A 26,294-nucleotide genomic window follows, 5' to 3' on the forward strand; every position below is an offset into this window, starting at 1 on the left:
GGATAATTTAATGGTTTTCCCTTGTGGACCCAAGGTAATTGTTTCTACTCTCTGCGTAGCAGTGCCACAAAATGTGGATAACTCTCCATTTTGCCATTTACTTCAGATATATTTCCATAAAAGTAAAGGGAAATTCCAGTTCATATTTTGTGGCTGTAGATCTTAAGTCTATTGCAACAAACATAATTTTTAATTATTCATTTAAATTTTTTTTCAGGTATTTTGCTCAGCCCATTCCCCACTTCTGTGAGATCAGTGCTGACACCAGTGAGACCATTGGAGACATAGGTACAATTTGATATATTGACATTCTCTGGAAGGTGGTGTCCTCTGTGTTTTCATTGTTTTCTCCTTAGCAAATAAGGTGTAAGGAAGTTATTAGGGAGAAAATGACCCAAGTAAACAAATAATGGACATATGGCATAATTCCCATCCTTTCCACTTTTGCCCATGTTAGGCCTTAAACAAAGATAATATTTGTGTTGTTTTCAGCTGTTAACCCATGATTGCAAAAAAATGTTATGCAGAGAATCACATCATAAGCAGTAAAGCCAGATAAGCAATTTGTTTTACAATTTTCATCATATTCTTATTATTCAGGTACAATGAGATGTCAAAAAAACCTAAAAGTTGCCTTTTGTAAAGCAACTCTTATCTCTTCTCACTTCTCTCCTGGCTCCAAGTGCCAACAATGATTAGAAAACTTAAGTCATATTTTCTAAACAATGAAGTTTTCTCATAACCAGGAGGATTTATTTGAAGTCACATACGGTTACATTTCACACATGTAAATGTGCTCAGCACTTATTCAGCCTTTGGAAGTGTCATTCCAGTTTCATACCAATAAAACTGTTCACTGTGCACTGGTGATGTTTAAAATGAACACATTTCAGTTCAATTTGGTCTGTTCTCTTCTTACTGCAAAGTGAATGTCTGCATTTTGCCCTCTTTACTCCTGAGAAGGGCGTTCATGCGCTGCTTTGGCAACTGGTGTTGCTAGTGAAATGCAATCTCTGCTTTCACCGTGAAATTGCCAAAGTTATAAAATATTGAGCAGGCATGCCAGTCTGGAAATAGTTAAATAGGCCATTTACTGGAATATTTCATTGTGGGAACAAGAATAAAGTGGTTTTCCAAGATGGTCAGTGGTAGCCTTCCCTGCATCAGGGCTGAGTGCCTGAGTTGGCAATGGTGGCTGGGGCTGGTGGCTGGAGTTGCATCCATGAGGAGCATCCATGCTGCAGGGCAGGCCTTTGGAGATCATTTCATGCTGTGACTGGCCTTTTTAGGCACCATTTTAAATGTGTTGGGCTCGGTCATGCTGCTCCTCTGAGCACTCAGCTCACAAGGGTGCTCCCCAGCAGCACCCTTTGCAGCACCCTCCTACCTCATGGAGCTCTGCCACTGACCTCAACCAGGCTTTTTGCACATCAGAAGACTGGCTCTGGCTTTCAGATTGGATCCAGCTCTGAGTGTTGTTACTGACTATAGTGAGAAAGAAAATTTTAAGTGTACTGTGAGATTTTATGACCTTAGAAATTTGTGCTGCATCTTCCAAAAAAAAAAAGTGATCGTGAGTGTATCATGCTCTTTTCAGAACAGGCTGAACGGAGCTTATGGCTGAATAACACCATGAATGAAAAACACTTTAAAGCTCTACCTTCCCACCTCCTCCCTCCAACTATTTCCTACATTTCTTTGATGTTAATCTGACTGGAGGGTTTTTTGGATTACAGATAGTTTTGTTTGCTTTCATAACCAAATTGCAAAACAAAACTCAAATTAAGCAGTTTGTACAGAAAGCAATTAAAAGACAAAATGTTTTTCTCTTGCTAGCTGGATAGTTATGTGTTGTCTGGCAAAGCAGCAGTTGCAATGTGTATTTGTGTAGGAGGTTAAATCTGGTGTCAGGGGTTTGCAATGGCAGATACAGTATGTTCCTATGGCAGTGACAGTGCCATTGAAAGAAAGATTTTTCCTGTAAACCTTTCAGTAGGTTGGGGTTGCATTTTAAACCTCCTCAAGATACCAGGTACTAACATTTTGTCTTAAAAGTGGCTGAAAGCTCCTCAAGAAAACAGGAACAATAAGTTCCAAATATGAAGGGATTCAAAATGTTTATCTTACTCCCATAAAAACTAAACAGGACATTTTGGGGTCAAATTGTACTGACTCCTGAGGCCAAATACTCTGCCAGTGTAAGTCACAGTAAGAACAGGGCTTGCTCAGACCCCTGTGGTCCTCTTATGGAGCCTTCACAGTTTCACAGAATCTTCTTGGTCGAGATTGTCCCTGATTTCTCTGACAGGAAAAGTATCCTTTCTCACTTGTTCATTTGTTCTTGTTTGTGTGGAATATAAGAAGTTTCACAGTTGTAAATGGAGACTAAAAAGGAACAAGAAAGAAATTAACAACCTCTGAGTGCTTCTCATGTGAAAATAAAACATATTGCTGCTCGTAGGGCTCTGTATTGCAGCAAGTCCTGACCTGAATGAACTGTGCTGGCATTGAAACTCATGAGACTATCCAATGCTCTTCCAAACTGGGAATTGTAAATCTGTCTTTTTTATAGGCCCTTTTTATATGGAAATCTCTCCTCTGTACAAACAGTTTTGGAAGCTGAGCCTTCTTGCAGAGTTCCCAGATGTTAGTGAGGTAGCTGTTGTGGGGCTGGGCCCACGTCAGTGAGTGTGCTGTGCACAGTAAACTTTGTCACCTTGTAGGGTAAATGCATTCCTAAACTTCCTGAAGAACATGTGGGGGAAATACAGAGACTGAATAGAATTCATAGGAAATAAATAAACAGCTGTATAAACTGGCATTAGGAAAGCTGATGAATGTTTCCACCTTTTCTGTTTCTTTTTATGGCTTTGGTACCTAATTCTGTGCTACAGAGACAGTTCAGAGGAAGTCCATCACATGAAATTGATATATATATTTTCTTCTTCTATAAGGTCCATTTTATTTCTGTTGCAATTAAAGATGTTGCTCTTAATCTTGAGAAAATGGCCCAGATGAAATTTTGTTGCTTAAGCAAATTGTCCAGCATCTAGGAATGTGGAATTATTATAATTACTACAGCTGCTTAGGACTGGGAGAGAAAGCTGAAGGTAGGGTAAAAAGAATGCATCTAGAGCATATAGGGTTTATCCTCTCATAGTGAATTGAATTTTCAACCCTGAAACCTAATACTAAGCTGTTTGTAATGTTAAATTAATCCATACTATACAAAGCTTCATCAAGACTTTTTGTTCCCTGTAGTGTCTAGGCAGAACTCCCCAAAATTAATTTTTCATTTGAAGTGAGAATAAGAACAACTTTCCAAGGGACTAAACAACAAACTGAGGTACTAGTCTTCATATCACCTCCAGATGAGAGAAAGAAATCAAGTAGAAGTAATTCTATTTTCTCTTAATTGGGAAAATCTTGCTATTTGTCATGTCAATTTGATATTTTGGATGCACAGACATTTTAAATTACAGTGGTTTCATATATAGAAGAATACTGTTTAGGATGGTGTAAATCATTGCCTTTTGAATAGAGTTGGGATTTTTTTCCTCCTGGTTTGACAGTAAATTAGGGAAAATAGAGATATTTGCCTTCAAGTCACTCTGCAAAGTAGAGTTTGTCTCAACAAGTTTGTCAGGCAGGATCTGTTGATTCATGATTTCAGACATAATGGAACAACAACACAAGAAAACAAACATACCTATTAGGTGAAGGGTAATTTTGCTGGGAATTGCAGAATAGACAAGGTAATATAGAAAGCAAAATAGTAAATGCCAAAGCTGAAACCTGGAATTCAGAAAACAAGTAAACATGTACTGTTCACATGGTAGTGTAGAGGTATCCATCTGTGTTAAGTAGTTAACATCTACTGTCATCTGAGGAGTAGATGTCACTGTGGAGCTTTTATTTGTTCTGATTTTTATTCCACTGTGCTCTTACGCTGTTTGTTAGGGAGCACAGATGAAAGGAAAATGAGGAGGTTTCCTCAGGATGTGACTTTTTCTTTGTCTCTTGTGGAGGTGTCTGTCCATGTGTGTCCCACCTCTTCCCCCATTTTGATACTGTACAATGAAGCATTGCTAGTTGTGATTGAGGGAGAAAAAGATTAGTGAATCAGAGACAGGGGAAAGACTGAGGGTGTTCTGGTTCGAGGCTGTATTGCCATTTTAAATGGAATATGGGAGGGAAATCCAGACCTCACTGAGGTCAGTGAGATTGCAAATCTATAGTCAGAATAGCTACTGTGTTCTGTTAACTGAGCAGGGTTTAAAAAAAGTACTGAACAGCCAATCAGCTGGTAAAAGAAGGGAGAAAGGCTAAACTTTTTAGGTCACTGGTTTTTTTTTGTTGGCCTCAGCAGAAGACAGGCACTGGTAAAGTTAGACATGGTAACTATAGCTGTAAGAAATATTTCATTCAGCCTTTTGCTTACATTGATCTTCCTCAAAAAAGTGAAAAAAGGCTTATTTACCAAGATGTGATAAAGATGTGGAGCAAGTGCTATTAATTAAATTTAGTCTTTAACTTGTCCATACCTTCAGGAATCTGATCTTCCTGGGCAAGTGACACACTTGTTAACTTGGAATAAGTTAGAATTTTGGTTTTTTACAAAATTTGTGGAGATTGTCTATTGGAAGCATCCCAAAATATCTAAAAGTATGTATAAATGATTCAGAGAGCTCCTCACCTTACTTTCTCAGGATTGTCAGGTATGAAGGTGAAGCTGATTTAGAGGTGTATTATTTGGGAGTCTGTCACTTGTTCTCATTAATTTTCTTAATTGATGCCCTTAAAAATGAATCTCCTTTCTAGAAGGAGATTGAAAACAGTTATTGAAATTCAGTTATATTCCTTTTTTTTTTTTTACCAAATTGAAAGAATCTGCTTAACTTTTGGGCAGACTGAATTTCTTCTTCACAGTGTGTGTCTTGTTTTTTGGTATGAATTTATCAGTATTTCTAGAATATGCTACTATATCATGTTATTGAATATTCTCTCCTGAGCTTATGCTTGTGTTAAAGTACATTTTAATCTCCTCTCTAGTTCTGGTTTGTCCTTCATTCTTTTATTGCAGTTAAGTTCCCATGAAATTGTTTGTTTTCATTCACAGGTCAAGACACTGCCCTTTCCAGACAAAAGGAGTGTGTTTATTACTCCTGAAGTGCATGATATACAATCAAACAAGAAATGATATACCATTCTGATTTACTGCAATAAAAGCCAATATACAGTGACACAGTTCTTTCTCAATTAAAATGTCACAACTTTGTGTTTTCTTGAGAAAATACAAATATTTCTGAAATCATGGTGTACAGTAGCATTTATTTTTTTTCTTGGGTAGTAAGTTATAAATAAGTAGCTAGTGAATCAATAACTAGAAGTTTTACTTCCTGGTTTTTTATTAAATCCTATGCTGTCTGCTCCTGATTTAGGGCCCAGGAAAAACAATTATAACTTGCATGAACCAACTTGCTGAGTTACTGAGCCAGTTTACCTTTGCTTCTCTAAATAAAGGACTGTAAAACATAAAAAAGTGGTTTAAGGAATTTTTGCACTGAGTTGTCACTTTCAACTGGTATAACCACAGAAAACTGTACCATATCTCAAATTGAAAAAAAAAAAAACCCCAAACATAATTATCTTTTTATTTGTGAGATTTTCTGAGATATGTTCAGAAAGTTTAAATTTTTATATGACATCTTCTCTAAGAGTGTTCTATAAAACCACTTAAGTTTCTTGAAACTGGCACAAAATTTTGTTTTAGTCACCTAAGTTAGATTACAGCAAGTCAAACACTCTGGATATTTAAGAAAAATGTGCTGATTGGTGAACCTACCACAAATGGATTTACCTAAATGCTGTTCTATCGAGATGATAGTGGTAAATGACTCCTTTGTAGGATGGCTATTTCAAAGAAAAAGTTATTACACTACATATATAATGATAATGAAGTGTTAGAAAACTTCCTGCTCACTTAAAGTTTGAATAAACAGTTAAACCCCAAGTTAGCTCCTCATGTCATGTTACCTGCTCTACACAGAAGTGTCTACAGGAAGAGTTTGTTTTGTTTTTAATTGTTTCTATAACTTTAGAACCATATTCCTCCTGTTCTTCAGCTCTATGGGAATGCATGTGGGGTGGAAGGGTGACTGTGAGTTACCCTATGGATGTACCAAAAGCTCTGGATCTGAATTCTGACCCTGTCACTTGGGTCAGGCCATTGTGTGACCACTGTCATTTACTTTTCGAACATACAGACATAGGGCTATCTCATTGTATGAACATATTTTGAGGAAAAGCAAATCCAGTTTAAAAAAAAAGGCCTCAAAAATTCTGGGGACAAATTGGAGAGCATTTGAGAAGTGACTCTCTTAGGATGTGGACTAAGTACCAATGATGCTGTTAGACAAACACCTCTTTGGAAAATCGACAAGTGACTTGTGAAACTATAAAGAGGAAGTATGGAGAGATCATTTTTCTGTCCTTGTGGAAGGAAGGGAAGAATTTCTCCTAGAAATTTGTCTTTCTTCAAGTATATTTAAGAACATTTGGAAGGTTTTGATTCTCTCACAGCTCTTTCTGTTCTATGTGTTCTTGACACATTAATTTATATAATAGAAGGAAAACTTGTTTATGCCTTTATTTCAATTCCATTCTATTGCCATACTTTTTTCAGGGAAAAGCACAACTTCTGTTTTAGAACTGTGAAGAGTAGAATAAAAAGCAGCCATGTTGTTTTAATGTCTCTTTCTATTTTAGGGACAATTGTTAAAGGCAGAACATACTCTGAGAGACAGATAAAGATCACAGTTTTCTTCCACTGGGGAGCGATTTGCAAATTTAGCCTCTAGACCCGGTATGAGTGAGTGCAAATCTCTACTACTTGAACATATTGAGACCAGGTGTGAGTCTGATCCTTCCTCTCTTGTGGGTCATGCAAGTTTCTATTCACTGTTTGAACTTGCACAATGGTTGTCATCAAACTATTACTCCTCATTATTTAAGAGGCCAGTCATTAAAAGGACTAAAAAATGTCAGATTTGTAGCTTGCCAGGCAATACAGATGAGTGGTAGCACTGGTATCATTTAGCACTGGTGAAATTTATGTGGCTGTTCTAGGAGATAACAATAAATAGCAACCTCTTTGTAGTGGCATGTGCTCTCCATGATGTGGAGATTCTGGTTTTCTCTTTAAAGACAGGACACAGCCTTCAGGTACCTCAGAAGGAGCTGTCTTAGGCATTGGGTGGGTTTTGGAGATATCAGTATAATAGAAACAAAGTCATTGATGTCACAGACATTTCTTTTTAGGTGCAGGCAAAATAGTGAACCTCTCTGACCAAATGTTTTTCCCTGGAACATTACAGAAGTATTTTACTGAAACATCAGGAGGGGGAAATTTTTGAACAATATTTTTTGTGCTGTGCTAGAGGAAAGCCCTAAAACTTCCCTTTTCCATCCCTCTTCAGAACCTTGGTCAGGATTTAACATTTGTATTTTTTCTCAAACTTCCTCTATTAGATTTTCTGTATAGTAATTTGACAGTATTACATTAACATAGCCTAGAGCTCGGAGACATCCTCATCCTTATGCACTACAACAAAACCCAGATACACCAGGACTAGATGAAGACATCTATCTCACTTTTTACATGCCTAATTTCACTGAAATGAGAGCTTTAGAACAAAATACTAATGTAATTTAAACACAAGGCAAAAATCAACACAGTGCATGCTGCAGTATGCAAATTAACCCTCACAATTTTTTCAGTATTACCTTCTTTCTCCCTAGCTGTTGCCTGTAGAGATTTAAAGCTGATAAAGGCAAGGAACTCATGAACAATATTTTCTGTATTCCTATACAGTATAGGCTGTTCCATAATTGACAGTGTTTTCCCATTTTCCAAAAACACTTCTTAAAAATTAGAGGAATGTGTCTTTCTGAACAGCAGACAGATTAAAAAATGGAAATATACTTTATCTTGAAAGAAAAAATGTCATAAGAACTTATGTCATAAGAACAAATCTTTGGTTGTTTTAGTACATCTATTATAAATTTTGACATTTTTGCCTAGTGTTTTAAATCTGTGACTTAAAAAAAAATTGTTAGTGAGATTAATTAACCTAATGTCATTGAACTCTTGCTTTTGAACTGTATTTTCTTAAAGGAAAATCTTACAATAGTTTTCCTGCTCTGTTTGGGAGGTTGTTTCTTGTTAATCCCCATCAAATGTTATGAAGTAACTTTGTTAGTGAGGAGGAGTTTGCTATTGCTAATCTTCCTCTTTCAGTGTTTTTGTTCTGTTTAGAAATTACAGTAGATAGATTTTTCTGTCAAAAGTACATATCAAAATCCATTTTTCTTCATAACAAGAAATTTCATGGACTTACATTTAATTTATATTTAAAAATAACAACCACAATGGCTTGAAACTTCCAAGGTCTGAAAGTACTTATTCCTTTTGAAATTATTCACAGCTGTATCTCACACCTATTTAAAAAATCACAGCAGCTTTATTGAATGGAAATACCTTGTCAGTTCAGAGAGCCCGTCAGCTACAGAGACTTCACTTCTCATAGTTTTCCTTTAGCTACTTAACCACCAATATTTACCAAGGACACCTATTGCTTTCTCCTGTCAGTCACTTGGGAGAGTGGAATGGAACAGGCTGAAACAGGTCAAGGACCAGATATGTGCTGCACAGATGGTTGAAGGTCAGGTTCAGTGACAACCAACACCCAGATTCAGTCCACAGCAGAATATCTTCTGGTCCTGGAAAAGGTTTCGTTGTCTTTTTCTTTTTATCCCTGATTTGGAACACTGCAAATAACTAGTTGAGATTTTTGTTATAGACAATGGCAAAGTTTTGCTACTTAGGCATTAATTTCTTAGGCACAGGATATCGTAAAATTTCAGGTATTTAAACAATAAGGAAAAAAATAAACTCAACTAAGCCTCTCTTTGGTTTTGACTCTCATAGAAATAAACCCATAGGGACTGAACCTGATATCTGTGAATGTCATGTATTTAATTGAATTGTTCTCTTTTGCAGCTTTTTTGAGAATTCAGAATTCTTCAGTAGGAAAGCCAAGGCTGTATATTATGTCAGCAACCAAACACTGAATTATGAGGCATAGCAGATACCACCAGGCACATCAGATATTTGTGGCCCTTACTTCAGAGTCTCTCATCATAATAAAACCTGTTTCAAAAATCCTGTTCTTTTTGAAAGGACATTCATTTTTGTTATCTTCTGTGATAATTATCTTGTCTTTCAAGGATGCTGAGACAGAAAGCTTCCAAGTGAGACAAGAACTGTGAGAAGTAGGTAAATTCCAGATAATAGCTGGATCTCATTTGCATGAGAAATAAAATATTATGAAGAGATTGACAAAATATGTCACATAGCCAGACACTGAAGTGCTTGAAGGTTATGTCCTCCATACTCATCCTTGTATTTTGAAGTAGCTAACTTCATCTCTGTCTACTACTACTACATTCTACTGCATTCAGATTTTGTGGAGCAGACTAGTTTCTCAGCAAGATTTATGTGTTCAAAAAATTCAGTAGCTGTTTCAGAATGGAGAAAAAATGATGGGTTTTGACCACAGCTGTAACAGCACAGCACGTTCTGCACTATCCATAGACTCAGCACCTCGCAGCATCAAGCTCTTTAGTGAGATGCCTTTGTGTCTGGGTATAACTTACCAGATGGAAGTATCCAGTGGTACAATGGATATCACTGCTGTCAGTCAGTGGGCTGTGGCCACAGGTACTAAATATTATCCAGTTGAACATTTCAGCTTTGAAACCACGTGATTTCTAATGCTTCAGGTAAAAGGTAGTTTCAGTAACACTCAGAGTGAGAGCTCCCTGCTATTCCATAGTCAGAGTGCATCTTATTTTGCTTGTCACTTAGTCCAGAGCAGGCCAAATGGAAAGAAAGAAAATAAAAAATAAAATAAAAAATTAAAAAAAAAAAATCAATCCACATTCATAGTCCAACTTATTTCCTTTCAGAAGGCTACATTTTACCTTTTTTTTTTGTATGGTATATCCCATAATTGAATTTACCTGTAATCAAAGCAATTAAATTGGCCTTGAATTTAATGCAGAAGGACGAACCATTCTTATGTTCTCCTTCTTGGATTTACGATATCAAAATTATGGCAAAATTTTTCTAATAAAACTTGTAACTCATTCTAAAGTTGTCCCATAAACAAAGAATATTTAATTTCCTTAGATCTTCCCTTTCTAGGAAAAAAAGGTTTTTAAACAGTTAATATTTGTAAAATGTGAAATGGCTGTAGCTGCTGATTGGTAACTAATATTTACATTCTCTCTATGCAGTACTAGCCTCATTTAGTGGGTCTTCTAGTATAAGCAATGGCTTTCTGGCCTTTATTTGCTTTAATAACAACTAATACCAACTGTCATTGGAGGAATTGAAAAAAGTCATGATAATCTATTTGCTGAACTGTTAATAATACTGAAGTCTTTAAAATGTTTCTGTCTATTTGGAATTCTCATGTAGAACTCTGAGGAGCAGAGCCAGAGCCATTCATGCTTCTTCCCTGCAGCAGGCATGCACCAATTGCTTGGGACAAACTTTTGCTTGTTTTGAAGCTGCCTCTGTTCCCAAATAAATATTTATACTGGCAGTCACCCCATTTGTTTACCAGCCATTCACAGATTGAACTGCATTTGAAGAATTAATTGCCTTCATAAAGATGCTGTTTATTCTTTGACAGCAGGTTTCTGCATTGCCCCTCTAGATGGCATTTCTAAAAACAATTCCAGATGGAAACATGCAAGATATTTCTGTGTTCCCCAACAGCTTTAAAAATAGATGCCTCTGCATGTTTCACACTGAACTCCATTTGCACCTCTGAGCTGACCTGAGATATAAACACTTTATAAATAAAGTATGCTGAAAGAATAGATACACATTTTTCCCCATTTCATACCAGTTTGTTTTCCTTTAATTTTTTTTTTTTTTTTTTTTTTTTTTTTTTTTTTTTTGCTCAGCTACATTTAGAGAAAATTATGCTTATGTAGAATTAGAGGATTTTTAGATAAGGATATCTTGCAGGGTTTCCTAGTATTTTGGTTTGGTTTTGTTCAAGGTTTACCAGAAAGTTGTAATCAGAAGATATTAATTAATCAATCTTCAGTTGAAACACTGCGAATCTTATTTTAATGTACCTGCAGATTTGACTCTGTGGCATAAGTTAAAACATCTTACAGAAGCATGATTTGTTTGCTGAAGCTGGAACATGGAAATGAAATCTTTCCTATGGTGTGGAACATTGGAGAACCACTGCAGCCACAACTGTAGCCTGCAGGCTCCAGGAGATGAGGAACCCTACCCCTACTAATCCCATGTACTCTGTACTACTAGATACAAGACATAGGAAGTCAGCCTTCTGCAGCTTGTCTCATGATTAGATTGAGCAAAATCATTTTGACACATTTCCCACCTAGGTTTTAAACAGGCTGTAAAATCTCTGGCATTCTCAACCAAAGTGATCATCTGCTATAATATCATTGCTTGTTAATGATTTCCTTAAATTTCCTCTTAAAAATAAGGTAATCTGAGAGGCAGCATTGGCATCCTGCTCAGAGCTTGTGCCCATAAGGAATTCCATAAGATGGATATCCTACTGAGGTAAAGCTATTAGTCCTGAAGTTTTTGTTCTTTGAATGCTAGATAAACTTTAATGTTATTCCTACATGGTTACTCAACAGCAGTGACTGTTATTCATCAAAATGTTTCTTGCCTCTTAAATACCAAAGTAGTGTTCTAGAGAGCTTCTAATGGACAGTGTCATAAAATGTGGAATATTTTTTCAGTGGAAGATAACAGTCCAAATTGCAATATTGCCCAATAAGGCTGTAAGGTGCTGGCAGAGCTCAACTTCTCTGATGGAGTAAAGGAAAACTGAAAGGGCGTATGTTCTAACATGAACCCAAATCCCCCTCCTTTAGCAGCCATGTAGTTAATGGAGTTAGAGATGTGTGAATGCTTCTCAGCCTAGCCAAGATGAGAAAAAGAGAGTTAAAACTCATAGTGTGGTCCTCAGACAACTTTCAATTCTGACATTTTATGAAAAAAGTGATGTAAAATATAGCCTGTATCTTTCAATGAAGCTGAGTGAAAGTGAAGCATTCTTGAATTGCTTTTATAATAATAGTATTGCAGTCATGAAACTCTTCTCTTTTGACTTGCTTGAAGCTAAAGGACCCTTAGCAGTCAAGCTGAGGAAATGCGGGAGGAGAGGGGGAACAGACAGACTCGTTCTCCCACTAAAGCTTTTAGGGCCAGGCATCTTTTGCTGCATGGCAGCAGACTGGGACATAGGAACCTATGACCTAGTCCATTTTACTTTATAAAATAGCAAGAGGGGAAAAGAATATGTTAGGTATTGTTGGATATTTTTATGAGATTTGCCTTCTTGGGTGTCTTTGGATTCACTGTAGGGGAAGGAACCTTCTTAGAAAACATACAATGTCAACATTCAGTTGTGGATCATTCTGTTACTCTGCCGTGAGAGCTGAGTTATCCTAAATAAACAGCCACTAGATATTTGAGACAGTACTGTGAGTTTTTCTCCTGATTATAATCTAAAGTTTACTAGGTAATTTAATTGTATTTTCTAAATCTTTTCCTAAAATGAAATATGTGGTGAAATGACTAAATAACTTAAAAAGGATGTTCTAGGTTTTGATCTTTCTTTTGGTTTGGTTGGTTTTGAAGTATGGGGGTGAGATATCCAGAAAGAATTCCTGCTGTCCTATTTACCAAATTTAATGAAATTGCTATTTGGGTCCTGATCACTTTGTACTTTTCTAAGAATTCTTATTTGCAAATCAATAATTCTGGCATTGCAGAGATAGTAAAATTTCGTCTACAGAAGTCTGATTTTTTTTTTTTTTGTCAGAACAGTTTCTTCATTAAGAATATGAAGTGCTTTTTAGAAAACTTGAAAGTTTTCACAGCCCCAGACACCACAAAGATTTAAGAGGTGATGTTAATTTTGTAAACATCCACCGCTTTATGTATACCTTGTCTTGCCCCATGCCTTGCCATAAAAGAAAGATGCATGCAGTGTTACTTCCAAAGGAAGAAATATTTTTCCCTTATCTTTCCAAGTAAAAGCAACCCCAAGATATTTTAAAGAAGATTACAGTCTGCACCACTGCATGCTATTAACAAATGGCATGCTATCTGTTACAGGGGAGCTGGCTGTACGTGCTCTATCATTTGAGCCTCAAGCAAGTGGATCACTTTCATGGACCCACTCCATGAATATACTCAGATCACAGGAATAAATAACCAAAGATGTAAGAGAAAGATGCAAAATCACACCTGGTGTTTTTTCACTATAACAAATATTGGAGATTAAGAGGTAAAATAAAGGCATAATACACAGTCTTCCCTTGCATCCTCAGTATATGTTGAAAAAGCTGAAGGGCATGTGAATTTTTTTTTGTTTGTTTTTCCATACTCAAAGCAGAAGATGGGGAGGGTGATAAATTCTGTTAGTCCATTGTCATTAACTGCTAATGATGGTGATTTAAGAAAGGGTATTAATTAGATATTCACTCTAAGGCATAAAGAACAGAGGTCAGTGAGTAGCACCCATTGAATGAACCTTTTGAGTAAATTACTACATAGCAACCAGGAAGCTTCATTTAAGAATTTCAGTGTTGCTCAATGGGATTTATCCCATAGCCTGAGCAATAACCTGTCAGGAACGACAGAGTGGGTTTTGGGATGATTAAAACCAAAAAAAAAAAAAAACACCAAAAAAAAACAAACCCAAGCAAAAAAAAAATCAAACAAACCAACCCAACAAAACAAACAAAAACCCCCACAAAAACAAACAAAAAAAACCCCAAAAGAACAAACCAAAAAGAAATCTAAAATAATGGAATGAACAGGATCTTTAATAGGCAAGGACTTCTATTCCCAGAAGGGTTTAAGGGCTAATTTGGGCTAGCTATCATTTTGTCATAGAACGGTCAGAAAAAACATTCCTGCTTTCTCATCACTACAACTTGAAATTTTAGCTCTCATTTGTACTCTTGGCTGTTTATCAGCATTGTGAAAGTACCACTCACATCCTCTTCCCTCTTCTGAGCCAGCATTCCTGATATGCTCTTTATAGCCCAAATGCCTTGACTGAATCCCAGGCAATCTGAAACCAGCTGAAAATGTACATTCATCACAGGGGGATTTGGATCAGGCACAGCAGCAAGAACATTGCAAATTAGGAATGATGTGGAAAAGTGGGTGTCATGGCAGAAATATGTGTGTGGGCGCTTGTGTAAAACCTGCTCACAATATGCTTGTGCTGTTTTTCCAACTATTCTTTCTTTTTAGCTGTTTATTTGAAAAGAATGCACTTAAAAGTTTTAATATTGATTTGATGCAGATTTTCATAAAATAGTAAACAGGGAGAATCTGTATAAAGACGTTTTTCCCTTATTCTGTAAAAGCAGAGAATTTGAAAGAGAGGAACAATTTGACTGAAATACTCTTGAGAGCCCCACAGGAATATCTTACTTTTGAAAGAACCCCTGAAGTGCAGCACTGACCTTGTATCATTCGAGAAAGACGTATGCTGAACTGTTCAGTGCGTGCTGGCGAGTGATTATTTACACAATAAACAAGATTTGACCAAACAAATCTCTCCTCATGTCACCAATATACTTTGGCTGCACTTTTCCAGATTCATTCTAAAATCCCCCCTCCCCAGGCCTTCTGTTTTCTTTTTTTTTTCTGCAAGGGCTTCTGAATGCCTCGGTGTGCACTGACAGCACCAGGCACTCATTACTGGGAGACTCGCTGTCAAGACAATGAAACTATGCAGGGCAGGATGGCGTTGTCACTATCTTCTTCAGAGTCTGCCTCCAATATGGGAAAAGTTCTTAAAACAGCTTCTACCGTGGCTTCTCTCATGTCATTGTGACCTTTTGTTTTTGTGCAACTGGAACTTCATTAGTTTGTTGCCGCATGCACAATTTCCAACGGCTGCTTTGAAGACGTGGTAATTATAGTAATAATTTCCAACTCATTTACTAGTCATTGACTATTTTCTTGCAAGGCAAAAGTGGAAATAAGATCGTGCCCAAACCACTCCTCATTGAACAGTAATGCCTTAAATCAAGTTTCTATCTAGAATTTTTTTTCTCCAGTAAATTTTGCCAGAAGCCATCCTTTTTCCAAGGTCTGTGCTTGTAACTGCATAATGCAAACACTAATACTCTAGATCATTTCACACGTTAGTAATAGGGGAAGCATTTACCCATCAGAGGAGGAAAAAAACCTATTAGATAGAACACTTCATCTACTGAAAGCTAAATAAGCTGTTATTCTGTGCAAGTTTGCAGTTACTGTGCTTTTCCTTTAAGCCTGTGAACAAGCCTTTGGGCTGCACTGCTTATTTGGTCATCATAACCATCAGTAGCTTCACTGTAGAAACTCCAACAAGAACTCCCTGTGTTGGGGCTTGATTCTGCAAGGAGCTGAGTACCATCTGGAAAGTATTTTATGTTCACAGTTTCTTGGTAAAGCAGTTTGAACCAACCTAGGCCTTTGGCCAAGATTTATCATGAGAAATATAGGTATCTTTTCAAAAGGAGCCAAAGAGAGTCATGTGTGGACATAATTGGTAATGCACAGTGCTGTCCATTTGCACATGCAAATTTGCTAACATAAATACAGACTGGCATGTGTATTCACTGGTTTATGGGCTCTGTCTTAGTACCTGCTTGAATTTAGCCCTTAGCGTTATTAGTTGCTCTGATAGAATGCTCTGTTTGCACTACATACTTTTGCTTCCATAGCAAAAGATCTGAGTTCTGGCTCAGTTCTGGTGTTGTATTACATGAAGTAAGCACTTTGAAGCCAGATTGAAGCCTGCTCAGCTAAACAATGCACAAAGGAGAAAACCCCCTTCTCCTAGGTGATCCATGGGAAAGTAATAATTCCTCAGCCACCATTCCCTACTGCTGTTGTGTTGGACTGTGAATGAAAATTCAATTGCTGTGTTTCCTGTGGCCACCCCTTTTGCAGATGTTTGGTGTTTCAAGCTGCAGAACAGCTGAGCTTCAGCATTAGCTGATGGTCCACAGTGGTTTACTGGAAAAGCTGAATGCAATGGCATACAGCTATTGAGTAATTTTTCCTCATATTTGTTCTCTTTGTTTCCTGCACTTGCTCAAATGGGAACAGTTGTCTTAATGGGATGGTAGAAAATTGTTCATGTGATGGTATTCAACCTTACCACCAAAGCTGACCACTTAGGGAGCAATTCTAATGGTGGCAAGCCTGTGGTTGGAACTGGGGAGATTCCTCCTTCAGCTGTGATGATCCCAAGGTGCTTTCACATCGGATGCTTGGGTAATTCCAGTTCATGAAATGTTGTCATGATTAATAGACCAAGTACTCTGAACAGGGATGGAGGAAGAGGAGCAATGGGTTTGGAGTGTCTTCAGCAAGAGCCCACTGCAACCATGACTTTGACACTGTGCAGGCCCTGCACTTAGTAGAATACAACATTTATTTAGGCACCCTCTCAAACGAAAGGGAAATGCTTAGTGAGGCAGATCATATATTACACATTTCAGTGACAGCTCATTCGTCACAGATCTGGTAACTGAGCAAATGGTACAGCTCTCTTTGGAAATGAAAGTTATTTTAGTAATTTTATTTTTTTTTTTACTAATGCATAAATGAATCTCCAGCATTAAGTGTGATTACTGGCCTGAATGCAATTTGTTTTTAATTGAAAGCACAACTCATATTAAATAAAGGAATTTCTAACACTTCCTGGTTCAACTGTGCCAGTAGCTTTTAAAATACTGTTATCTTTTTTGAAATTTAGAAGTTTTTACTTTTTGATCATTAGGAAGGGCTACAGAGGACTTTATTAACAGTCACTGGAAGCCAACATTGAGTTTTATCTTGAATTTAGGCGAGGATTATAACCAATTTATTTCTGAGTGCTTGGTTATTGTTTGTGAGCAGGGGACAAGCATGCATGAAAGACTGAGGAGGTGATTCTGCCCCTCTATTCAACCCTGGTGAGGCCTCACCCATAGTCCTTTGTTCAGTTCTGGGATCCTCAGTAAAAGAGAGACAAGCAGATCCTGGAGCAGGTCCAGAAGAGGGCAACAGAGATGATTGAGGGACTGGGGCATCTCTCTTAGGAGGAAAGGCTGAGGGAGCTAGGATTGTTCAGCTTTGAGAAGAGACAACTGAGAGGAAATCTCATCAATATTTTTCAGTGTCTGCAGGGAGGTGTCAGAGGATGGAGCCAGGCTCTGCTCAGTGGTGAAGAGCCTTAGGACACGAGGCAATGGGCAAGAACTGACGCACAGGAAGTTCCACATGAGTATGAGGAAGAACTTCTTTAATGTGCAGTAACTGAACACTGGAACAGGTTGTCCAGAGGGGTTGTGGAGTCTCCCTCACTGGAGACATTCAAGAACCGTCTGGAAAAAATCCTGTGTAGTGTGCTCTGGGATGACCCTGCTTGAGCAGGGGAGGTTGAACATGAGAACTCATTGTGGTCCCTTTCAACCTTGCCAATTCTGTGATTCTGTGAAAAAAGTTTTAAAGTTATAACCTCTTGTCTGAAAAATTGCTGTGAATTTTCTGATTTTATAAAATGTAAACCTTTATATAAAATTGTTAATTTTACTGAGGCAGATTCCTTGTTACCTCAGGTACAATGCTGTTTATTTTCTCTCTCTGTGGCTGTACACTCGTTTTTTGGGACTTAAAAGCTGTGAGGGAAGCCAGGTAGTCCTTTTCTCTCTCTTCAAAAAGGAGTTGACACTAGCACAGTGTGTGATGGCACAGCTGGACCCTTTTGGGTGCCAGGTAAAGCCTGCTTTTGGTGAAGTACAGTTCAAAGTCGCTTAGACCCAACTTCTGTGGATGATGGTGGTGATCTTTCCTCAGGCACAGACCTCACCACAAGGTGACATCTTTACCTCTGTGGGTAGGTCAGTGGAAGAAGAATGTTTGTGGGAGAAGGAGAGGAAGTTGTGTTTGTGCATGGTTGGCCCAGAACCCACCATTCCTGTGACTGTGGGGCTTCACAGGAGAGCAAACAAAGAAGTCCTATTTAGTTTCTGTCAGACCAGTTTTAAAAACCTGCTATTTCAAATTTTAGTCATATCTCTATATATTGATAAGGGAGAGGAGGAAGGTGTTCTTTATCTGGCATAATTTCCTGGGAACGTGTTTGCAGATCTGATCCAAGGTGTGTATATGAATACACTCCCTTCTTTGTTGTCACAAAATAGTTTTCTGTGTTTTCTCTGGTGGGAATTCATCCATATTAAATCACATCATGAGTGTGCATGGATTCTCAGAGCAGTAAGTTGTCAATTGCTTTGAGTGTTGTCCCTTGGGAATGCCAAATGTGGTGCTTGTAGCCTCATTTCTCCGAAGAACAGAGACGCAGTCACGGACAGAATATTAAATGATTTTTTTTTTCCCCCTGTGTAAAAAATTTTTATGCTTTATTTTCCCTCCATATAGATAATTTCATTGCTGTCTTGGAAAAAAACAGCCTGTTTAGATGGTTAAAATATCAATATTCACATAAATAACTTCCCACCTGTAGTAAAATTCTGGCACAGCTGTACTAAGCTGTGTGATTTGACAAGGAACTGATTTCAGTTAGCTAAAAAAAGAAGCCAGGTGAAATAACTGAATGCTGACATTTAAGTAGGAGTAATAAATCAAACTGGTGGGTGGGGGAAAGGAATGTTCCTGTCATCAGAAAGAGGCCTGTTTTTTTCATGTGAAAATGAAATGCATTTGCAAAGGCTGGCTTGTTTATACTCCATACCATTGCATATTAAAGAAATTACTCAAAAAAAAAAAAGAAAAAAGTATAATTACAGCCTGTTAGATAAGTTCAGTAGTTTACCAGTGGCACAAGTATCAAATTCATTAGAAGCACAGCTTAAAAAATTTAATGTGATAATTGCCTGTGTTTTTTTCTGTTCTGGTAATCTCTACACTTGTACATTCCTGCCACAGCTCTCTTTTGGTATCTATATTTGTCAGTAAGAGCTTTCCCTGAAAACTGAATTGATCAGTCTCAAAACCAGTTGTTACCTGGGAGATATCCCTAGGTCAAAATTAATTTCATCTGTGTTTGTTTCTGGCATGAGAGGAAGCACAGTCAGTGTGGTGAGATGTCTCTGCAGGGAAGCTGCTCAGGTTAAGGCAAGAGAGAAGTGAGGGGTAAAAAACTGTAATGACTTCAACATGGGTAGTACAGCTCCAGCTTTTCATAGTGGCTAACAAGTGAGTTTACTTTGTGGAACACAAATTATTTTTTTACTTTTGGAAATATTTTGTTAATCATGTTTCTGTTTGTGTCCTGCCCTACTGCTTACGTGGGAGGTTTTTGTTCACTTCTTTATTACTGGGCTAGGAATTACTCCTGTAAACCTGTAATAATTCTCCAATTTGTCCTTGGGGAATTAACTCTGTCATAGTCAGATGGGAACTTCTTTTCCTGAACAGATAATTTCTTTGCTGGACCTATGCAGTGCAGTATTGCACTCTTGGTATTTTCCTCTCACAATTCCTCCCTCTCATGCCCTAGAACCTGCAGTTAGGAATAAATGCTTTTCATCATCTGGTGTAGTTAAGTTCCATCTTAATTTTAGGCTTTTAGGCTGAATATTCAAACCAAACTTATGTGTCTGTAGGAGTGAATAAGGACTTCTCTTTCAAAACACATTCACAGAAAACCATTAGCAATAATAAAAAATACTTTTTGATCCATAGGAGAATACTTGAACTCAGATATGAATTCCTTGAAATCACTGAAATTTTAAGCATGATTGAAATTTTTCTTCATGTTTCAAATGATGGATCATTGAAGTATATTCACAGTGTGTTAAGTTTACCAAACATTAGTGTAATTTTGATATGATTGACCCTAGGTGAATTATTCAAATGACATATATGATGTATCTCATTTCCAAACTGGGTTTGTATGGCTTTTATAGGAATAATTAATTATCTTAATATAAGCTGTGCAAAAATGTCAGTGAATATGTTTGTTGCTGTTGGTTGCTGGATTTCATAGGAGAACTCCTGTGCTAGGTGACCCAGTGCAGTTCAGCTGCTGGCTCACGGGACGACTTTCTTTAGCTCATTGCTTTTCTCATGAAGGAATTGTTGTCATTGAATCTGTATGATAGGAGATAACAGGGCTGAAAATATACCTGCAACCTTGCTTGTGACATTTCAAGGACTGATATGAATCATGCTAATATTAAGTCATGATTATTTTTGCACAGGGATGAATGTATGTCAGCACATAGATGTATTTTATATATATATATATATATATATATATATATATATATATATAAAAACTTGTGGAAGAGTCAAGTGACAAATGGGCCCCAAGATTACTAGAAAATATAGCTGAATGCCACTAGCTAGAATTACAATCTGATGTTACATCCACCTGGTTCTCCAGGGGACTCCTGAAATTAAAATTTAGACTATTTCTCTTCATGTGTCAGTGATGTGTGTGTGTGATGCAGTTCATAGACCTATAACAGTATGTAAGGTGATATTTGGAAATGAATTTTAATGAGTTATGTGGGTCTTAAATGGATTATAATACTTATGATAATTATAGAAATGAGAGAAAGGTAAAAGGAAAATGTCTGTTTTACAGAAAGCTGCCAATCTGCTCTCCCAGAAATGATAAGGGAATATAATATGTGCAATATAATAACACTCTTCCCTGATAAGTAACAGATGAGATTCTATAGTGTTGCAGTTGTGGTGAAAGCCATGTCAATGGCACTCTTTGTTTGACACTAATGAATGTAAATCCTCTGGGTTGGACTGTTTTACCAGATTTTCATCTAAGACAAAGCAGGGAAGAACTGCTCACAGGACTCCCCAGACCTGTTCCAGGTCCTGGCTCTGAACCTTGTCTAGATCTGATAGAGATCTGGAATTTGTTAATGTGCACAGAAAACCATAACAAAACATGGTGATTGATGTATTCTGTTCCATAAACAGATCTTCCTCTGAGCAATTAAAAGAATCTCATTGCACTACACCTTCTTCAAATTCTCTTTAGTTAGTTAGTCTAAATTAACTTGATGTACAGATTTTAAAGTTGTCTAATATTTATAATAGTCTATCTTCATTTGTTTATAATATTGCCGAAATGTTGTAATTTCAGTTAATATTTTCTGCTTCAGGTTTAATTATTTTGGAAAATGTTCAGCGAAAATGGTTCAGTCCTTGCTATAAAGGTACCAGGAGGGGCTAGTTTACCTTGATTTAAAAATATGCAGATAATGTATTGAAGAGTTCTAGTAACTTTGAGCTTTTACAGGCATGGGAAAGTCCAGATTTGGTGGTCATGAATGTCTTTTGTCATTCTGTGAGAAAACCAGTGAGTTTTGTTCAATTTGTAAACTTCTTAAAGTTTTATATATGTACATAGCTTATTGAGATTTGATAGAATTCAGCAGCATTGTCTGCAGGATCCCTTCACATTAGACATATCCTAGCCCCTATATATCTCCATTCTGCTAACCAGACGGTACACTTCATGACCATAATTTATATTCTAGTCCAGGACTCTAAGGGGCAATCAGGATTTTTCATTCCTTTTTCTGCTTCCCTAGATGCTCAGCTTCACTGTAATACAAGTCACAAAGGTATAGATTTTGCTCTCAGGGGAAAGACCCATTTCATATTACCAGTTGTATAGCAGATATTGCAAAGTTGTGTCCTAACTTGACTGAGCATATTTATTAACAAGGTTACTGCATATGAAGCTGAATTCCAGCCTGAATAACACTTGTTTACTCCTGAACTTTACCAATGCAACCAACCCATACCAATAATTTTTTCACAGAGTGATTTACATGGATAAATATGTGTTGCTTAATGGTATTTTGACTCATTGCAGCCCTTGAACAACGATGTTCAAGGTGCAAGACTGAAGTTTGTGGTAATTGTGCCATCTGGTAATCTGAATTCATAGGCAAGAGCATGCCTGGAGCATTGAGGAATAAATCTTCTCTCTGAGGTTTAAATGGTTTATATAGAGCAGTCTGGCAATAACACAAAATTTCTACCCCAAGTCTTCTCTACATGCCATCTAGGCCTGGAAATTGGGAACATGCTTTACTAGTTAGCTACTACTGATTTCTGTGTGTTTTCCAGCCCACAGTGAAGTTTTCATTTTAATTGAAGGAGAGAGAGGGGAAAGTTTCAGAGTGACATAGCTTTTTCCTGACACGTGCATGAGGATAAGGGGCAAATAGGAAGCCACAAATATTCTAAAAGCACAAATTAGTGATCCTATTTCCTGTAACTACTCTTCAGCATACTGCTCAGCAAGTTTCATGTAACAACTCTCCTTGTGGCAATGTTCCATTGTGCCAGCCGACTTCTTTGAAAAAAGTATTAAGCAGTCTAAATTTCAGCTGAATACACAACTCTAAGAAAAAAAGGAAAAAAAATCCATTTGTTTTCTTTCTTAATGGCCAGCCATTAGTGATTCTGAAAATAGAATCCATTTCGAAAGCAGTTTAAGCACTACTTTCATCAATCTTTATTATTTATTGGTTGACACAGATGACAGATCTGAGCTACTTTATAGTTGAAGGTGTGGCTGATGGTTTGTGTGCCCTTCTTGACCTTGTCAAGGGCAAATGCAGTTTAAAGTTGTTTATAAACTATAAATCTCATGGTAAAGAATGATGTGTGCAGTGTACTTTTCAATGATTAAAAGTACATTGTGTAAACAGGATGCTGCACTGGGGAAGGCCCTGAAGAGTGTGATTCTGCTCAGACTACTATGAACCGACAGGTAGTATAAGCAGATCATTAAAAAAAAGGTCTCTGTAACCACACCTGGTGGCTGTGGCAACAATTTTGTGGGTATTAGCTGCATGAAGCTACTACAAGATGTTGATTTTTAGTTTTAAAGAAGTTAGGTTAAAACCAAGTTCCATTAACATTTCAAGAGAACTGCTCATGATGATCGAAAAAGACTGCTCTGTTCCTCACCTCCTGAGAATTTAGAGGTGTATGGTAAGAGCAAGCTGCAATGGCTCGGTGCTCAGTCTCAAGTTGGATACCTATGGCTGTTAGACATTTGCCCTATAATTATACTAATTCCAAGCCCTGCCTTGCCTCTGGACAGGATCCTTCATTCTGTAGCATCAGACACTTCTCCACTATTTTTGCACATAATATTTGAATGAAATCGGTGTATAAAGGCTGTGGCATTAGCTGCTACCCTGTGCTTAACTTTGACAAGGCAGAGCAGGATTTGGGCATTTGAGAGAACTATTTGTAATGCTTTTTCCAAAGCAAAGATTAGCAATCTCAAGGCTTGCAGTTCTAAGGAAAACAAACTGCATACGAGACTTCATGGGCTTGCTACGGCATGCAGATAAATCTGTTCATTTATTCATGATTCACACACGAGCTTATACAAATTCCTGTGAAGATGTTAGAAAGTTTTGATCCTAGAGAGCTTAAACTGATTGCAAAGTGGTATGCAACTGTACAGTTTTGGCACTCTAAAATTACCATGATTAATTGGTGAAAAAAATTGCATATTTGGTGGTGTGATAAAATAGATGCAAGAATGACTGCCTGCTGATGGTGGTTTTGTAAGCTCAAGTTTCATCACAGCATAATAAAGAATTTGCTTCTCTACCTCCTGCATGAGGCTCCAAGTCCTCTTCTTGTGTAAGATTCTGATACTGTTCTTTTAATGGCTTAATATAATCCTGTACAGTTCCTCCCCTCCCCACCCTATTGTCAGTTACCCATTAGGTTTTACAACATATAGATGATAAAAACTCATAAAATTCTGTCATTGTGGAAACTGAGGGTAATTTAATGCCCCACTAATTTATTTATTTAATTGCAAAGGTAGAAATGAATGACAGAGACTTGTACACAGTTCCTAGCTCATAGCTTAAGTTTGTTTGCATATTTTGAGTATTTCTCTGGTGAATAGATCTTGAACTACAAAATTAGGATGTGAGTCTGCATTTCCTCAGATGAGTAAAGAGTTGGGATTTAGACTTCCCACATTATTATTTTACACTTCCACTAGTGACTTTTTCTAATTTCTGGAATATTTAGATAGAAATAGTTTAATTTCAAATCTCCCACTGAGTTGTGTTTCTGCTCCTCTGGATGAGTTTACAAAGGGCATCTCAAAGGTATAGTTATATTTTATCAGTTGCAGAGATTCTTATCAAAGGTATATTGGGCATCTTGCAATGATGCAGTTCTAGACATGCTTCCCTCTAGCAAGCAGAGGTGAATGCCTTAAGCAAGGTTTGTACTAATTTTGCTCTGTAAATATAAGCTTTAAAAGACAGACCAGCTGTGAGAGCTGCTCTGACCCTGTACATAAGGGTTTTTTTCCAAAATTGGAGAGCAGAACACCTTCTACTTTCACACAAGCAATGCTTTTCATGCAGTGTTTTCAACCAAACTGCAAAAGGACAGTAGTGGTATGTGAAAATGAAAAACTAACTGGACACTGAGTTGGTTTTCAGCATGAGCAGGGACTGTACTGGAACTCCTTTAAGCCGATTACATGAATAGCTCCTCTTTTTGGGGTGTTTCCTTCTGCTTTTCATCAAGAAACAGGAAGAAAACTTTCCTCTTGCACATAGTAGCTTTATTTAGGTCTTGCCAGCTTTGCTTATCAACCTGTCAGATTGTCTTCAGTAAGTCAGTAATAACAATGGTTAAGAAGACAAAGGGAGAGGGATCCTTGGAGTCTATAATTAGAATTTAGTGCAATATCATACAAGGGGAGTAGAAAGGAGCAAGAAGTGATGGAGGAAATATACGGAAAACTACAGAGAGGCCAAACAATGTTCATTTTCTTTGGGAGGGGGCAGGGAAAGGGAGGCATCTGATCCCCTGTGCTTCATTTGAAAACTAAGAGTTTAGTATAAAATTGTTAATGCTCCAGGTCTTACTTGATTACTACCAATATTTTGAACTTCTGTGTTTAGTAGACACCTTAGTTTTCTAGCTTATGGGACAGTCTGGAGTTTTGTTTGGGTGTTTAATTCAACTTATGAACTAAATACTAGAAAACCAGAGTTAGCCAAAAACAACACCTTAGACCAAATTTTAATCCATAGCAAAAGCTTTCTCATTGTCTCAACTGAGCATTTTGAGCTATTTTCAGCTAAACCAGAACTGTATGATCAAGCAGCATAGGTTTCTTATAATATATGGCGGGCAGCAGAATCTGGTTCCACACTAGGATTTTGCAAATTGGACATTTTTTGAAGCCAAGATATGATTTTGCTTTTCATCCCAAAAACTCCCAGAGTCCAAAAGAAGTGCACTGAGTGCTACAGATACTGTATTCCATTCACTGTGGATGAGGACATTGGAATGTGCCCCTCACTGAGCAGCATCATCTTTGCATGTACACAGCAGAAATCACCTTAACCATGTAAATTTATTTCATCAAGCTCTTAGGTGCTGCACTTCTGAACTTTAAGGAGCAAGAATGGAGATGAAAAGTGGAAAACCCACAAGAGGATAGAATTGATCTCGTTATAGCTCAACTGATCCAAAACATATTTTTGCAGATGCATATTCCAAGAACCACCCACACAGTCACTGATCTGAGCAGACTAAGCAGCATTAAATGGTAATGCTTTTTCCTTTAGTCTTTTTTGATGGTTAGCAGGGTTGCCAGTCTGCTAAAGTACAGTTCTTTTATAACCACCCTAGAATTGCCAAAATGTTATATAAATTGATGAGTGTATAATATATTTTACTCTAAGGAAATGTTACAAATCTTCCTAGATAGCTGTTGGTTTTCCCTTATTCCGGTTCTATTTAATAGTTACTTGCCCAAAAGTTTTTTGGTTTTGGTTATAAGAGGAATATATATCCCAAGTGCTCTGGGTGTATTATCAAGATATGCAGGATCTATTCTTTATTTGCATGTAGCTGTGGTAAAGTAATGCTGCTATTAGAAAGGAAAGTAGCAATGTAAGTGCTAAAAAATTTAGACAGTGCTTTACAGGCTGTATATATGTACTTCGTAGGCTAATTTTACAGATGATAGACCTGCAGCAGAAATTTTAAGTGGCTTGTCTGAGATGACAAAAACACCTGCAGTTGAGTCAATACTATTTGAAATGCTGACTGTTCTAATGATAATTAAGCTTGATCTCTCCTATCTGAGCTATCTTAAATA

General features: G+C 37.3%; 1 long non-coding RNA gene across 1 annotated transcript in view; it reads left to right on the forward strand.

The window, feature by feature from the left end:
• The first annotated feature begins 216 nt into the window (after positions 1-216).
• The window catches only part of LOC132325775 (uncharacterized), a 191,158-nt gene continuing 165,080 nt past the window's right edge, over positions 217-26,294 (forward strand). Inside the window, exon 1 of the long non-coding RNA XR_009486011.1 lies at positions 217-288. This is a non-coding gene — a long non-coding RNA (uncharacterized LOC132325775). The remainder of the gene's footprint in view (positions 289-26,294) is intronic.

The sequence above is a fragment of the Haemorhous mexicanus genome, chromosome 3, assembly GCF_027477595.1.
Source record: "Haemorhous mexicanus isolate bHaeMex1 chromosome 3, bHaeMex1.pri, whole genome shotgun sequence".
Lineage (NCBI taxonomy): Eukaryota > Metazoa > Chordata > Aves > Passeriformes > Fringillidae > Haemorhous > Haemorhous mexicanus.